The 16,671-nt window shown below is 34.6% G+C and overlaps 1 protein-coding gene across 3 annotated transcripts in view; it reads right to left on the bottom strand.

The window, feature by feature from the left end:
- Nucleotides 1–16,671, bottom strand: part of LOC132741786 (protein stoned-B-like) — a 66,199-nt gene that overhangs the window by 17,494 nt on the left and 32,034 nt on the right. Inside the window, exon 1 of one of the 3 annotated variants that reach the window (XM_060730056.1) lies at nucleotides 10,310–10,457. The exons of the other annotated variants lie outside the window; for them this stretch is intronic. The gene's annotated coding sequence lies outside the window, so the exon portion shown is untranslated. Of the gene's footprint in view, nucleotides 1–10,309; nucleotides 10,458–16,671 lie in introns of those variants that run through there. 3 annotated transcript variants of the gene reach the window in all.

Below are 16,671 nucleotides of genomic sequence, written 5' to 3' on the forward strand. Positions count from 1 at the left end.
TTCCAGGAAGTGATTTAATATAAGTTGTATAAATAGGTTTCTCAATCAAGCTTAAATATGATTTAATTAACTAAAGGAAGGATCTTAAAAAGGACAGTTGATCTAAATGCCAAAAGATAAGCTCCACTTAAAAAATTACAAGGGAGCAATTAAATAACAGTTTGAATATTGGGTCTTCAATTTTATGACATGGCCTCAAAATAACACAAAAATCCATTAAAGGCAAAAAGAAACAAAGATATAATATTGAGAAACTAGCAAACAAAAGAAAGCTGTTATTTTCCATTAGATTTCCCATGACTAGATTTTGTTATATATATTGGTACCATTAATCACACACTTAGGCTCTCCTGGGAGTATTTGTCATGCTAGGAACTGCACGTAAACCATGTTCCAAAAAAATTGTATTTCTGCTGTCTTATAATAGAACTAAATTTAGTAATCCATAAATTGAACAATAACATTGCTTTATCAATAATAATTATACAATTAAATCGCTCTAATTGGCAGAACGTTTAGCTTGCTAATTCAAGACAAAACAATTATTTACCAATTAAGATTAATGAATATGACATTTTCTGATTAAGTGTCTATTTCCTTGGCGGCTGAAGTTTTCGTAACTAATGGTAATGAAATCAGTCTTTTAAACTAACAAAATGGACTTAAAGGACAGGCTCATCAAAAACTTAGCAATATAACAGTTGCAAGCTGAAGTACAATAATGACTTCCATCACTAGTACCGCAATCTATCTTCCAGCGGAGAAAGTATTGAATATTTAATGAGAGTCATTTCTAACACGAGCTGTAAGCAATGAGTAATTGTGTACAGAAAACTAATTAGACAAGGCTGTAAGACAAGGCTATTACATAATCAGGCAACATAGTGCTAGACAATGCAATAGGTTAGACAATGCTGGAAGACAATCTTAGAAGTTAACACTTCAAACAACACTGAGTGTGGACCTTCATTGTAAAACAATATATAATTATAGAGGTCATCTCTCAAATTCTAGTAAACTTTTATGTGAACCTACAAAAGCCAAAAACAACAAAACAGCCATACCTAGAGGCATGAATTTATATAGAAGTATTGAACAGTAGCCCTGTATCTGACACTAACTACTAAGCTGGTAAGTCTCAATGGGAATTAATCCTTCAGACATGTCAGGAGTCTTTTAACCATTTATAAGTTGCAGTTATATATTTGGCTATTTTCCCCTTGCCTAATATAATAAACAATCGTTCCAATAAGTTTATTTCAATACTATTCATTGTGTTTCAGACGGAGTTTCTGTTAGGTTTTGTACCCTTTTTAAATTTTCAGCAAATAATGGGCATCTGTGCTATGCCTTCGTACCATAATTATGTAAATTGTCTCAGATTTAATAATTTGTTTAAATCAAAGGTTTTTGATTTTCATTTCTGTAGATGATGAATTAAAAGTGGAAAAGTGTTGTCTTGATTTTTTACATTATTATCAGATTAAATATAGAAGCACAGTGGTCCTCACTTATAGCAAACTGTGTTCTAGTTGGTTATATTAAAAGAACACTTCCATTAGGTCCTGATTTTATGTAAAAATCTGTGTTTATAGAATTGTAAACTCCCTTATCAGATACTAGTACATATTCAGGTCCCAGTCAAGCACTTAACACTGTTATTTTCTAACTTAGGTCCCACAATGCAGACATTGCATCTAAGAAGTGCCTAAGGTCCAATGACAGTAATTCCACATTTAGTTTAAATTTACAAAAGGGAAGGTTCCAGTTCTGATTCTCTTAATCCAAAAACAATGTCACAATATCTGCAGATTCAACATGTGTTACCAAATAATATTACCATCAAACACACAACATTTAACCAAAATAAATTCCTAAGATCGAAGTCCATAATATCGCACAGTCACGAAAGATGTTGTTAATTTACAGACATATCTTTGAGTATGTACGTCAGACACAGTTCCACTGGAAAGCCCTTATAACACCTGACAATTCTCATACAAAAAACAATACTGCCACTCAGACAAATTAAAACCGTAATTTCAGGAGCTGACATTTCAATAGTGAAGATGAATATGACAATAGGATTTTGCTAGACAGACACATTGATGAGATATTATTCATACTTAAAACAGTGCCCTGTGTGTCACAGGATTAAAGTGTGTTTGTGATATTGTGAAAGATTAAAAAAATAATTAACTGACAACCTATAAGATTCTGGTATCAACAGCAAGCATTTTATGTCATATATGGTAACCCTTGGCCTGCAAGAGTGGTAACTGAATATATCCATGCAACCAGGGAAGACCAAGATCAGATGTGACTGATTATGCCGTCTGCATTGTTCATTTTTATTTGTTTGGGTCGTCAGACCAAACAAATAATGGTAGCGAAATTTCAGACTCTAATGCTGTTAATTGCAAGTGCCGAAAGTAGTCCGCTTTTTTGAAGCGGTTACTTCCCTTTATATGTAACACTTAGGCCGAAAAATTTAGGGGAGATCACTGCGTAAAGATTGTCAAATGACAGGCGGATTAATCACTAATATGATGTGCTGATATGATTAACGTCACTTCTCTTCAAATATTGTCTTATGTAATATATATAATTTTACATCTTTGAAATTGTTCTTTTTTGTATAATTATGATGCTTTTCTTTGCTTAATGTTGTTTCTTTTCATTGACTGTGTTATGTAATATGTATATCTTCAAACATTCGGAGGCAATAAAGATGTATAGAAAGCGCCATGATTATTTACACAGGTGTTAAACAACAGTTAGCGTCGTTACAAACCCTAACTAGAATAATATGGTCTTTTTCAGGCCGTTTACATGTAAATCCACCGTGGCCGAGGGGTTTGCGCGCTCGCTTTGGAAGCGAGAGGTCTGGAGTTCAAATCCCAGTTAAGGCAACTTATTTTTTTTTCAAATTGTTTAAGTCAAATAAACATTGGATTGAATATCAGTGTTGCAAATAGTCTTATAGCCAATCTACTACAATTAAAACGCTGGAAAGCATTGGTGGCACTATACAAAAACAAATTGTTTTATAATCTCACAACCTTCACCTTTCTGACATTCTGAGACCCAAACAAATTCAGCGCCTTCTGTGCTTTGATTCAATTAGCTACTACTCATTTTGATATTTTTCCTAAAAATGATTTACTACCCCCTAAAATGATTCTTGGTTTTGTCCAGATTGAAAGATGGAGAAGTCCATTTTGGATATTTAGAGAGAGGTATGGGTTTTTATCTGTATAGAAATCAAGAATATATTAATAATAGATTTGTTTGTTCATCGCAACATAACAGAATTTTGTCATTACAAGAATCTGATGTTTCCCGATAAGCATGTTTTCATAGACAAGTTCTAATGTTGTATGCATTAAGTCTGGAAATATAAAAATGTATGAACTATATGCTAGACATGTTTGTGGTTGTAACAACTGGTACCTGGAAAGTTTGCATCATCATGCCATTCACATCTCTCTATACTTTGTTCTCTTTGGAGACTGGAGACTCAATCGGCACAAGGCAATTGCCAATTACAAAGTGGCTGGAAACTATTAAAGCAAGTACTTTGTTTTAATCTGTCACATTTCATTATTTCATATCTAATTCAGTTGTCTTTCATTTAAGTCACAAAAACACAATAAAACTTCCAAATCTTACCGAGCTGACTTCTTTTTCCAACTTACCTTACTTCATGACTTGAATTTCCCATAGAATTGAGCATGACAATTTTTTTTACAATATTAACTGAATTAAGTGTCAAGGTTTACTATATGAGTAGGACCTGGTGTTCTCTAATGCATCACAATGATACTTTTGACATATTGCTTTCTGGAAAACTTAATAAGCTTATAGAAATGAACCTGAATTAATCTGGCATAACTTAAGGTCAACATATCAAAGAAAAGAAGGCTATATGAAGTTGCTTTGACATAATAAGTTGTAATATGACATTAAGATCAAATAAACAAGAGGGCCATGATGGCCCTAAGGTCGCTCACCTGTATATAGGCCCCCCCCAACCCCCACCCCCCCCAACGTTGCAGAGCCAATTTAACCCAAGGGCTTTTATTTGCACAAACTTGGTAGACACCCATAAGAAGATGTTTCATGCTAAACATTTAAGCTCTAGCTCATTGGGCTTTTTAAAAGAAGATTTTTTTTAAGTTTTTACTATACACATATAGTTAAAAACAATGACACCCCTGGGGCCGGGCCAGTTTTGACCCCAGGGCTTTTATTTGAACAAACTTTGTAGACACTTACTAGAAGATGTTTCATGCTTAATATCTAAACTCTAGCTATTTGGGTTTTTTCAAAGAAGATTTAAAGTTTTTGCTAAACACATATAAAGAAAATCAATGACCCCGGAGCGGGGCCAATTTTGACCCCTGGGCTTGTATTTGAACAAACTTGGTAGACACCTATTAGAACATGTTTTGATGCTCAATATCTTAGCCATAGCTCTTTGAGTTCTTTAAAAGAAGATTTTTTTAAGTTTTTACTATATGCATATAGGGAAAATCAATGACCCCCTGGGGCGGGGCCAATTTTCACCCAAGGGCTTTTATTTGAACAAAATTGGTAGACACCCATTAGAACATGTTTCATGCTAAATATCTTAGCTCTAGCTCTTTGGGTTCTTTAAAAGAAGATTTTTTAAGTTTTTACTATATGCATATAGGGAAAATCAATGACCCCCCGGGGCGGGGCCAATTTTGACCCCAGGGCTTTTATTTGAACAAACTTGGTAGACACTCACTAGAAGATGTTTCATGCCAAATATCTAAGCTCTAGCTCTTTGAGTTCTTTAAAAGAAGATTTTTTAAGTTTTTACTATATGCATATAGGGAAAATCAATGACCCCCGGGGCGGGGCCAATTTTCACCCCAGGGCTTTTATTTGAACAAACTTGGTAGACACCCATTAGAACATGTTTCATGCTAAATATCTTAGCTCTAGCTCTTTGGGTTCTTTAAAAGAAGATTTTTTAAGTTTTTACTATATGCATATAGGGAAAATCAATGACCCCCCGGGGCGGGGCCAATTTTGACCCCAGGGCTTTTATTTGAACAAACTTGGTAGACACTCACTAGAAGATGTTTCATGCCAAATATCTAAGCTCTAGCTCTTATGGTTTTTTAAAAGAAGATATTTAAAGTTTTTTCTTTCGGTTGCCGAATTAAATTCTTTGAACAATTTTTAAAGGTGACCACCAAAGGAACATTCCTGTGAAGTTTGGATGAAATTGGCTTAGTGGTTTATGAGGAGATTTCATTTAAAGTAAAAGTTTACGGACGGACGCCGGACGGACGCCGGACGAAAAGCGATCACAAAAGCTCACCCTGTCACTTTGTGACAGGTGAGCTAAAAAGCTTTGATGAACATAAAACCTTTCATTCCATTGAATCAAATATTTGGAAGGAATATTTAGTCATCTTTAAAGAAAATTCCACCACAGATTCTCTTCTATAATGTTTAAGAACAAATGAACAATTTTTAATCTTGCCTATTATCGGACTTTAGATTAGAGACAAAATCCTTTGAATATGAGGCATATGCTTAATTAAACTAATGAAATCTAAATTATAAGAATAAAATGTGAATTAATTCTATTTTAAGACTTTAATAATTTTCAATATTTTTAATGATCTTTACCTAAAACCAAAGCCCCTAGATGGCTCTCTCCTCTTCCTGTAGTCATATAATTGCCACATGCAAGGCCGGCAACTCTTTATTAACTATTTCATGAGTTATGTCCCCTGTCTTTATCTATGCAACATGGATATTTAATTCTAATACAGAATGTTGTTGCTGTAATTATGCAACATGATATTCATAAAAACAGACTTAGAAATATTGCTATGGCAAAAGTCATCATCATAAAAGGTCAAGGATATAATTTTCTATAGTCACTCTCAGAAAACTTTTCACTCAATGAGTAAAGCACAGCTGGGTTCCCGTAAAACACACTCTCAGAAAACCAAGTATTTAAAGTGACAGTATGTTCACTTACTTATTGTCAAGTTGGGCTTAAATGAACATTACAAGTATAAATTCCAATGGATAATAACAGAAGTTTCCTTGGGGGCAATGTACATTATTCATTGTTCTTGTGAAATTTTAGTAAATTGTACAAATTGTTACATTGAAAGGAATTAGAGCAAAATGTAAACTAACTTTAGCTTTAACCTTAGTTCACTCACTATTTATACCTGTTTATCAGGACATAATGTCACTTTAATAAAATACTAGTATAAATTTGGCATAACTCTCACACTCAAGACATATAATCACATTAATAGTCTGACAGCTGTTTTTTGGAATAACTCTGATCTTAGTGCTCCCTCAAACTATGCAACGGAAATTTATATGTAAATTACCTCCTGTTGTCAAACTAAAGTCCAAATTATCAAGCAATTGTTTCCTATATCAGATCAATAAAAAACTTACATCAGTGTGATAGGGTGTTCTCTACTTTCAAGAATCTATACCTCACAGCATTAACAATACCAGATCAATAACAAAATCAATTGATTGCTCATTCTATTACAGAAAACAATTGTCTTTTACCATATTATCTCCATTTTCCAAGACTTAATTCGTTCTTTATTCTGTGTTATTTTCTTTTAATTTGAGAGAATTCTTTTTAATCATCCAGAGAGAGAATAAACAAGTTTTCACTAAAAACTTGACAGACGGTAAACACCATTTCACCACCAACACCTACAGTATGTTCTTCTTCACACAAAAATAAAAATGTAGGATTTTTATTTCCAAGTGGTATAGTCCGTCTAATATTGTTCTTGTAAAGAAGCCATTAAAAATTTGACAAAGTTGACAGTTTTGTGACAGGAAGTTTCCAGTTCCTACTTTAAACAGGCAGAAAAAACTCAACTTGGAATTGGCAGAGATTGAAAATTTCGCTAATGACTCTGCTGGTTACATTTACAAATAAAATTTGAGAGACATTCAGGAGCTGAACTAGTAAAAAAATGAAACTTGCTTCTAGAATTTGTCAAGCCTGCAAGGTGATGAGGGGGCGTGAAAATATTTTTTGATCCCCGAATTTAAAATACATTAAGCACTAAAATCAACTGATTGTTCTTCTAAATTCAAAATAAGTATATTACTGTGTGACAATGTAGCAAGATTTTTCTGCCTGACAATTAATTTATAGACCAGCTTAAGTGTCCTCAGAGGTAAAGACAATCACAAAATATGATATACAAGATCAACAAGGAAACAGGCAGCGTTCAATGAACACAACCCCTAAAACGTAACCACAATCAAGCCTCCAATAGGGCGAATAGATTCCAATAGTAAGGTTCCTCGGAGCAGTCTCAGGGCCACTGTACTCATGATCCTATTTTCTCAACAAGTACAATGCCAACTTCATACAATGTATACATTTTTTATTCGAAGCATGAGTGGTTTAGAGGACCTCATCTATATCACAAGTCAGTATTACGTAGAAGATGACTAAAAAAAGATATATTTATATATAAAGTTAAATGACTAAATATTATAAAAGCTCAGAAGAGTTGACAAATTATGAATTTTCAGCACATTTAGAAGCACCCAGGTGGCAAATTCCATATTAAATACCCTCATCATATAACCATTAAAACTTTCCTTCAAGAAATGAATGATAATTATTCTTCTGCTATAAACTCTGACAATCAGCATGGCATAATTTGCCTTCCTTAGAGATGAATTCTGAGCAGATTATTAAATACATAATTATTGGGCGTCCATAAATTCTGCACCTTATTGGTGTTTAACTGATCAATACACACTGTCATATTGCTATCGCTAAACATTTAAAGTGCCAGTTATGATAGAATATTGTCAATATTTTGCAGTAGCATTTCTCTGTTATATTACTTTCACATAATATATTATGGCAACTTTCAAAGCACCTGGTTGCCAGCAAATTAACATTTATTAATTCCACAATATTTCGCTTTTCAATTATTGAATGCAGAATAAACGCAGAGGTGTATATTATATAACTAATGTATATTTTCCAATTATTAATTAAAATAATGCTTCTGAAAAAAGGCACAACGAAATATTTGGAACACTGTATTTTCGAAGCAACTCTTTTACTGATGTATTCTTAATAATTTGTAATGTGCAGTTAAAAATCTTTGATCTAATTAAACAAAATATGCAATATTTATTTAACATTTGTTTGTTTTCCACAAAATATGAATTTTAATAATGAGATCATCAACGAAATTTAATGCAGACATAGAGTAAACATTAAGTTGAACATCATAATAATACAGGCCGGGTTATTATAAATAATTATGCTATATGGAACATGCCCTCATAAAATGAAAACAGCAGACCACATTTTAACCTTTACCCTGCCGGAACTGGAAGCGATTAGCCTTTGCAGTTTCTGGCAGTCTGACCCGAGACTCAAAACTCACAGTTGGTACGTATCTTTCTATTATGTTATTGAAATTCCCAAAATCTCCAATGGCACTCTGATAATTTCAAATTCAAGGCTGATTTAAATTCCATTGAACAAATTTGGCAGCTAAATGTTTAAGAATAATGCTACAAACCATACAGGTAAAATTATTTGTACTTATTACAATATTTCTCTGTCAGAGAATGATCATTATAAATGGCATCCAGGTTTATGTTTAAGTCATGAAAGAAACACGATTTAATTTACAAGTCAAAAGAAAAACAGCCATGTCCCCAGGCAGCTTAATAATCATTCCTTGTTCAAAACAACCACATTTAAGAAACTTCTTTCTCATAAAATATGACAGCATTTTTTTTGCAAATTAGAGGAAAGTCACATTTTCATTTAAGATGGCAACAATAATGATCACCTTGAGCAAGCCAGCAGTGTCCATGTACTTATTGTGATTTTTCTAAACTCTTCAGGTCTATTCCTGCATAATTATGATAAGGATTGAACTTTGACCCCGCTTTTAGTTTCATTTAAGTCACCATGCATGATATTGTAATTAGGTCATAATAAGAAGACTTTCAAGTAAGCTCAGTTGCATTTCTGTTGAGAAGAACCATCAACATTACATTACACTTTCTTGATTTTTTCTACACTTGAGAAAAAACGAAAGCCCCTGACTAAATCCAAACCTCATTGTTGTGTCAGGAGTAATTGATTCAAGCCAATATAAAATAATCTTCACTAATTTTGTCCCTGGAGTCAAAAATTTAATCAAAATATAAAGATACAGTCTCACTTACATCCCGGCAGAGCCCGGTAGACGTCCGAGGTGATCCGGGAACGACCGGGGTACGACGGGAACAACCGGAGTACATACGTAACTCTGCCCGCAACATCCGGGATGAACCGGGAACATCCAGCATTCGACCACGGATGGAATAAAATATTTAATATCACTGGGGTGGTCCGGGATGATCCGGGAAGGTATAGCTTTGCTGGCTTCATCCTTAGCTCTGTCGGGAACGACCAAGGTTATACGGGGAAGCATCGTAGCTCTGCCGGCACAAAACGGGAATGATCCAGGGTATGAGATAATTAGCCGGTAGAGCTACGGTAGAGCCCCGGTATATGCCGACAGAGCCCCGGTAACTACAAGCAGAGCCCCGGAGGATAAAGGTAGAGCTACTGTTGATCCGGTAAAGCCCCGGCAAAGCACGGATCATTTCAAAAGAATAACGACAATTTGCGATGATTGCACTTGTTTGTATAAAAACCCTTCCCATTTCCCTTCTATCCAGAATGGCATAAGGATTTTTCAGAAAATCATCATGAATTACTATTCTGGAACAATAGATATTATATTAAATAAAAATTATGTATCAATGATATCATTTTTGGGCGTTTTCAATCTACCTGGGTTCTACCGGGGCTCTGCCTGGATCGTCCTGGGCTCTGTCTGGATCGACCGGGGCTCTGCCTGGGTCAACCGGGGCTTTTCTAAGTGAGACCGCAGCTTTAGTCTGTGAAACATGTGAAACATTTTGCTCCTTAAATGAAGCTGCAAATAAAGTCACCTGATGTCATGACCAGTGTCATTATGACAAAAATACAATATTTTGTTGCTTATAAAAATCATTTTAATGAACTAAATTTATCAATTCTTCAGTCCTACAACTGCTTGACAAGCACACTTCCAATTTAACTCTTCCATAGCTTGCATGACCAATGCCAAAATAGCAAAACAACATTTTATAAACAAGAAAACAATTACAAACAAGCCCATAACTATGAAACCCAAAATGAGAAACTGCATAAAAAGGCTGGATGAATAATGATAACCATAATAATTTCTTAAAATACCTCTTTTATCTCCGCCACAACCATATAATCAGCAAAAAAACAAATCCTCTGTATCAATATAATTCAAATCTGGATCATTAAACATAAACTGAAAGGAAAACTATACACCAATTTACTTCAATGTCGTACTGGCTTAAATATTGTATTGATTCACAATGATACAAGCCGTCTATGGGAATGGGATCAATAGTTCCATATCAATAGTTTCCCCATGAATCTCAGTTCACAGTGGACTCTGCAGCAATTCTAAATATATCTATAGAATTTCTATACTCATTTTCTAGCTCCTCCATTCAATTGATGTATCAATTAAGAGGCTTCCTTCCTTTTTTTAACCGAATAAAAGCAAAGTAAACATTGTTAAAAGGCATCGGTTTTAACGAAGGTGGCCATTATTGGAAATTTGACTAGAAAAACTGGAAAAAAAGGCAGTTTAGTTGTCGTAATAGTAATGAATAATTTAAATGTTAACTTTCAGTGAAGATATGTGATTCATCACAGGCATGATATAGTATTGTTTTTTAAGAGTTCATAAACACATTGTATAATTTCGACCATCATGATTGTAGCCTTTCAAGAAATAAGTACAACTGATGAATTCTTATTTATGAAAAAAACACTTTCTTTTTTCTATCACTGCAATTGGCATATTATTATGAAAGGAATTGACATAAACAATGACAGTTTTAATAATGTTGTAATGTTTTTGCTTTTTATTTTGTAACGTTTTAAGGCACGCCAACACGGTCAAGGTCAAGTGGTGACTTAAATGCAATTTCTAGCTATACTGGCAGGGGAAATAACGTACCTGTAAAGTCAAGGTCATTTGGTGACTAGTAATTTCTAGCTTTACTGGCGGGGGAACTTACATACCTGTTAAGTCAAGGTCATTTGGTGACTTGTAATTTCTAGCTTTACTGGCGGGGAACTTACATACCTGTTAAGTCAAGGTCATTTGGTGACTTGTAATTTCTAGCTTTACTGGCGGGGGAACTTACATACCTGTTAAGTCAAGGTCATTTGGTGACTAGTAATTTCTAGCTTTACTGGTGGGGGAACTTACATACCTGTTAAGTCAAGGTCATTTGGTGACTTGTAATTTCTAGCTTTACTGGCGGGGGAACTTACATACCTGTTAAGTCAAGGTCATTTGGTGACTAGTAATTTCTAGCTTTACTGGCGGGGGAACTTACATACCTGTTAAGTCAAGGTCATTTGGTGACTTGTAATTTCTAGCTTTACTGGCGGGGGAACTTACATACCTGTTAAGTCAAGGTCATTTGGTGACTTGTAATTTCTAGCTTTACTGGCGGGGGAACTTACATACCTGTTAAGTCAAGGTCATTTGGTGACTTGTAATTTCTAGCTTTACTGGCGGGGAACTTACATACCTGTTAAGTCAAGGTCATTTGGTGACTAGTAATTTCTAGCTTTACTGGTGGGGGAACTTACATACCTGTTAAGTCAAGGTCATTTGTGACTAGTAATTTCTAGCTTTACTGGCGGGGGAACTTACATACCTGTTAAGTCAAGGTCATTTGGTGACTTGTAATTTCTAGCTTTATTAACTGGCGGGGGAACTTACATACCTGTTAAGTCAAGGTCATTTGGTGACTTGTAATTTCTAGCTTTACTGGCGGGGGAACTTACATACCTGTTAAGTCAAGGTCATTTGGTGACTTGTAATTTCTAGCTTTACTGGCGGGGGAACTTACATACCTGTTAAGTCAAGGTCATTTGGTGACTTGTAATTTCTAGCTTTACTGGCGGGGGAACTTACATACCTGTTAAGTCAAGGTCATTTGGTGACTTGTAATTTCTAGCTTTACTGGCGGGGGAACTTACATACCTGTTAAGTCAAGGTCATTTGGTGACTTGTAATTTCTAGCTTTACTGGCGGGGAACTTACATACCTGTTAAGTCAAGGTCATTTGGTGACTTGTAATTTCTAGCTTTACTGGCGGGGGAACTTACATACCTGTTAAGTCAAGGTCATTTGGTGACTTGTAATTTCTAGCTTTACTGGTGGGGGAACTTACATACCTGTTAAGTCAAGGTCATTTGGTGACTTGTAATTTCTAGCTTTACGGGTGTGGAAATTATTTGCCTGTGTAGCATTACTTCAAGCTTGATCAGGCATTTGAGTACAACTGGCTTTCTGTAGACTAGATTACAGAATAGCTCTGAGTCATAAAAATTAGGCCCAATCTGAATCTACCAATCACAGTGACGGACATGTGATTGATGTGACATAAATGACCTACTCTGACACAGATACCATCCTTTAGTACAATGTCAGAACAACTGTTTTGTTTGTTTGTTTGTTTGTTTGTTTGTATGTTTTTTGGTCATAGTCATATGAGTCAATGTGACTGGAAGCAGTACATCATGTAAACATAATGACATGATATTTTAAAGTGAGCTTAAAGTGCCATAGGTCATGCACCTGTAACATAATACTTACTCAGATATTTTAAAGAAACTCCTAAAAACAAGGTCACTATTTCTTAATAAATTGTCTTCATGACAAAATGAACCAAAGACTTTCAAAGTACAACATTAATGCTAACATGTGATTTGAACATATGAACAACTTCTGGCCATTCACCTTCACACAATTTGAATGTAGGTGTGATATTTTTCTTGTAATTTTTCTATGAAAATTATGAGTAAAGTGTATAGTTTCTTTGCTACCTATTTCTATCAGTTCAATGCCTTTTCAGTTCTTTGTCATTAATATTACTATCAATTAAGTAGCCTATGTATTGTAGCCTATGCATTGTAGCCTATGTATTGTAGCATAATTGCAGCCTATGTATTGCAGCCTTTGTATAGTACTTTTGTACTGCAGCCTATGTATTGCAGTCTATATGTATTGTAGTCTATGTATTGCATCATAATTGCAGCTTATGTATTGCAGCCTTTGTATTGTACCCTTTGTACTGCAGCCTATATATTGCAGTCTATATGTATTGTAGCCTATGTATTGTAGCATAATTGCAGCTTATGTATTGCAGCCTTTGTATTGTACCCTTTGTACTGCAGCCTATGTATTGCAGTCTATATGTATTGTAGCCTATGTATTGCATCATAATTGCAGCTTATGTATTGCAGCCTTTGTATTGTACCCTTTGTACTGCAGCCTATATATTGCAGTCTATATGTATTGTAGTCTATGTATTGCATCATAATTGCAGCTTATGTATTGCAGCCTTTGTATTGTACCCTTTGTACTGCAGCCTATATATTGCAGTCTTTATGTATTGTAGCCTATGTATTGCAGCATAATTGCAGTCTATGTGTTGCAGCCTTTGTATTATACCCTTTTTACTGCAGCCTATGTATTGCAGCCTTTGTATTGTATCCTTTGTACTGTCTTTATGTATTGTAGCCTATGTATTGCAGCCTTTGTATTGTATCCTTTGTACTGCAGCCTATATATTGCAGTCTTTATGTATTGTAGCCTATGTATTGCAGCATAATTGCAGTCTATGTATTGCAGCCTTTGTATTATACCCTTTTTACTGCAGCCTATATATTGCAGTCTATATGTATTGTAGCCTATGTATTGCAGCATAATTGCAGCCTAACTGTATTACAGCCTTTGTATTGTACCCTTTGTACTGCAGCCTATGTATTGCAGTCTATATGTATTGTAGCCTATGTATTGCAGCAATGTATTGTAGCTTATGTCTTGAAGCCAATGTATTATATAATGTAGCCTTTATATTGTAACCTTTGTATTGTAGCCTATGTATCGTAGTCAATGAAGCCTATGTATTGCAGCCTACATAGCATAGCCTTTGCGATGTAACTTTGTATTGCTGCCTGAGTATTGCAGCCTATAATGTATTAATTGTAGCCTATTATATAATTATATTGTCACTTAAATATTGTTTATTACATATATAATATATTGAATTACAGTGTATGTATTTAAAATTACTAGTAGTCTTAGAAAATTTAATGGCCATTGAAGTCTTAAATAAAAAAATAACTATTGTCTTCAGAAAAAAAATGCATTTAATTTGTGCGAATGCATTCATTTGTCTTTCAGATAACTCTTATGGACAAATCAGTCATAAAACATAGGTGAATTGCAATTAATTTAAATCAGAACAATTGTGTATGCATACAATGTAAACCTAATATTGCACTTATCGAGAAAAAGGCTTCTTTTTTTGATAAGAGTTTATTAAAAAAATCAAGTAAAGTTCTTGTTCAGAGAATTGTTTTTTACCTGACATGCCAAGTTTTGCACTTAACTGCTCTCAGAAAATAATCTTTGGAGAAACCTTAGTGCTGTCACAGGAGCGACGAATAACCGGACTATCTATATGACACAATATTTTTTACTGGATCCACAGTGGAGCTACTGTTAATTTAGCGTGGGTACTGTGCATGAATATAAGAGCCCAGGAAATTCTCCATAAATTTATCATACAGCAAACACAAAATTGTCTGGCATATGACCTTCAACTGATCTGGCACACTAAGGGTTGCATTGGTTCTATGAGGGACATCTGAGTGAAATTTGAAGAGAATCCTTCTAAGGATATAGAGCTCATAATGCCGATAAAAAATTTGGAGACCGACTAACCAAATGACAGCTGAACTGACCAAATCAACAAAGGGAAATGATTTCCAGTCAAGCCTCACCCACATTTATTGTTGTTGGGTTATGGAATTATGCAATTAACTGACACATGGTATGAGCGCCGTCACGACAAAATGACCCTTCGGGCAATTTTCTTCGATTTTTTGGTTTCATAATTTTCATAGAAACCAATTATTACAGATGATTTTACTTTTTATTTGACGAAAAAATCTTGAAAAATATCAAAGATATATATTTTTATGTACATAGACCAATGTGTTGCTTCGACGACGACGACGACGTTTGTTTAAACGTTGAACGTTTTTAAGAACGTCGTTGTTTATTGCTGAATTGCTTTGTTTTAAGAATGGATTTTGTAAGAATCAATAAAGACAGTAACTCCACGTGAATTTATTTTACAGTCCTATGAAGTTACAAACTTCAAATTCATAAATATTAAAAGATAACAGAAGAAATCACATAAACGGATCAGCACTAATGTGCCCAGTATATTGGTTAATTTATTACTAACGAAATTTTAAAATTTGCAATATATACATCATTCTTATTTCAAATAATATCTAGTTTATTGATAACACATATAAGGACTAAACACACAGTCAAAGATAATGCATGTATACATTTGTACATTCAAATCTAAATTGTCATTCTTCCCGTAACGGTGGGCACGTCACATCACGGTACGCCTGACGTACAAAAGGTCGTACATTCTTGTACAGATATTGCTGCCTTGCGCGGGAAAGTCCACCCGGTAGCAAAACTGCAGGGAGAATATCTGCTGGTACTGAAGCATTTCTCTTCAGGATTGTGACCCGCTGCTCTACGTCAGTTGAGCGTTCTTTCACGTATATAGCATCCTTCGTAATACGGAAAGCGTGATAGCGCTGTATACCCGTAATGGTAAAAAAAAAACGCGGCAGAAATGTCTTCCAGTCATACCTGTAATATATGTATTACGTAGTTAATAATATGTCAGTCATAAATTACTTGATATTTTACAATGACAAGCAGGTATTAATACACGTACAAGTAATATGCCAGCATTTATGCCGAGGCCGAATTAAGCTATCTATTAATTTTTTTTGCTGTTTTATTGTACAAACTTATTTAAATGGGTGTAAATTTTAGAAATTCAAATATTTGTAATAGAATACCAAGTCCAATTCTGACAATCCATCCTCCTTGCGGAAGAGCACGGGGAAAATTGCTTATAGCAGACTTTCTCACGACAGATGCCACCTGCGAAATACTGTCGCAGTCCGTTGCGCCTATACAGCTTCTTGATATGTCCAAATCCTCCATCCACAAGACACCTGAAATCGAATAAAAAACTATATCAAAAATTGCTTATTTATAGTTTATGTTGATTTTATTTTTATTTATATAGGAACATAATGATTGCAAGTAGATTTGTTCTGGAATAATCGATTTGTTCGACAGTGTTTAATTTTAATCTAATGGCCAGATTGTCTAAAACATGCCCGCTGGTGTGCAAGCACATACATATTTAAACACATAAAAAATAGCAAATGCTCGTTTTGTGCCGACCAGAATTATTGTAGAGGACTGTCATAAACTAAAATACATAAGTTCGCATTATACGAGTATAAAATAAAATAAAACTTAAAAATATAAATTACTTTGTATGACCAGGAATTCCCATCAGGAGTGTTATCTCATCATGGAGCCCCATATGAATTCGCCATGCCAGATACGCTAACATAAAGCGATTTTTATTCTGCGC

Source organism: Ruditapes philippinarum, unplaced genomic scaffold (genome assembly GCF_026571515.1).
Source record: "Ruditapes philippinarum isolate M1 unplaced genomic scaffold, ASM2657151v2 ctg267_1_1_1_1, whole genome shotgun sequence".
Lineage (NCBI taxonomy): Eukaryota > Metazoa > Mollusca > Bivalvia > Venerida > Veneridae > Ruditapes > Ruditapes philippinarum.